Raw genomic sequence first — 1,407 nt, 5'->3', positions numbered from 1 at the left:
ATTTGCCCTAGCCAATCAGAACCCGCCACACCACTCCCCAATCCTATAAATCTGCATCCCCCTCCACAATAGACCAGACTTGTGCCATCAGCCTGTCTCCGTGACTTCTTCCTGGGTTGTGCGCCTCCACGCCTTCGGAGCCCCCAAGGGAATCCTCAGCGGCCGTACGAGACTTTCTTCCCCACACCAGGGACCCCTCTCATCCCACAATGGGACCCCTCTCCCACAACAGGACCCCACTCGTCCCTTAACAGGGACCCCGCTCGTCCCACAACAGGACCCCACTTGTTCCGCAACAGGGACCCCGCTCATCCCTTAACAGGGACCCCGTTTTGTCCCTCAGGGGGAAAGTCAATCTGTCAGGTTGATTGCCCGGCAGCTCTCCTCCCCTCCAGAGTTGCCTGGTACCAGCACGCATATCTCGTTGTCTGACATCTCTCCTTACTTACAGCTTAGAACTGGCTGGGCACGTGTCTGCTGGCCAGATCACTTCCCTGGGTTCCTCTCTCTCAAAGGTGGCTGGGCAACTGCTTCCTGACCTAACATCCATGCTTTCCCTCTCCCCTGGAGCTGACTGGGCCATCTCACTCAAGCCAAACTTCCTGATCACCCCCACCGTCCCTTGGCTTCCGTTATGCTAGGCAAGCCTGCCTACCTTCCTGCAATTTCCTGAGGAGGAGTGCAGCCTTAGTTCCCTGCAATGCCACCTTGGATCTCCCATGACAGACATTTTTTTTAAATGCCAATAACTAATCAAACAAATCAAACCAAACAAAAATTCCCTTTGCAATCTTTGCAAGTTGACTCTGCTTTGGCTGGTGGTCTCTTTCAGAGCTTTGCCTTTGAATAAAAATATTAGACCAAGTTGGATGGGATGCTCAAGATATTGTCTGTATTATCTGAACTTGGATGAAGTCCAAGCCCTGATGCTGTTTCTTTTCCTGGTTTTGTGCTTGTGAGATGCCTCAGGAATTCCCCATTTACAGATTACAGAATTTGTAGTGAACACTGAAACCATTCTCTTTGAAATTAGACATCCTCCCACTCCTTGATGTTCTGTTGGGTGACTTGATGCAGGTAGTCCTTTGACCCAGGCCCTTCAATCTGTTTCTCACACTGTTCCAGCTAATAGTCAACTGCTTCTTCACCCTTATAACAAATTTTGTGAGAGCAAGTCCAGGACAGATTCCCCAGTTCAGTCCTTCAGGCTTCTATCCAATAGATGAGCACTCACATACCTGCCCCAAGCATGCAAACAGGGTTCACTCTGCTCCTTCTAGAACAATGGGGGTGCAAGTTGGTTCAACCCCACATTGTGGAGGTGTGGAGATGGGCCCAGTAAGTGTGCTAGGAGCTTCTTCTATGGCTTTTTAAGATGCATTTCCTTAATTCAGCACTTGATCACTT

The sequence above is a fragment of the Dasypus novemcinctus genome, chromosome 10 (assembly GCF_030445035.2).
Source record: "Dasypus novemcinctus isolate mDasNov1 chromosome 10, mDasNov1.1.hap2, whole genome shotgun sequence".
NCBI lineage: Eukaryota > Metazoa > Chordata > Mammalia > Cingulata > Dasypodidae > Dasypus > Dasypus novemcinctus.
This window is presented reverse-complemented; position numbering follows the sequence as displayed.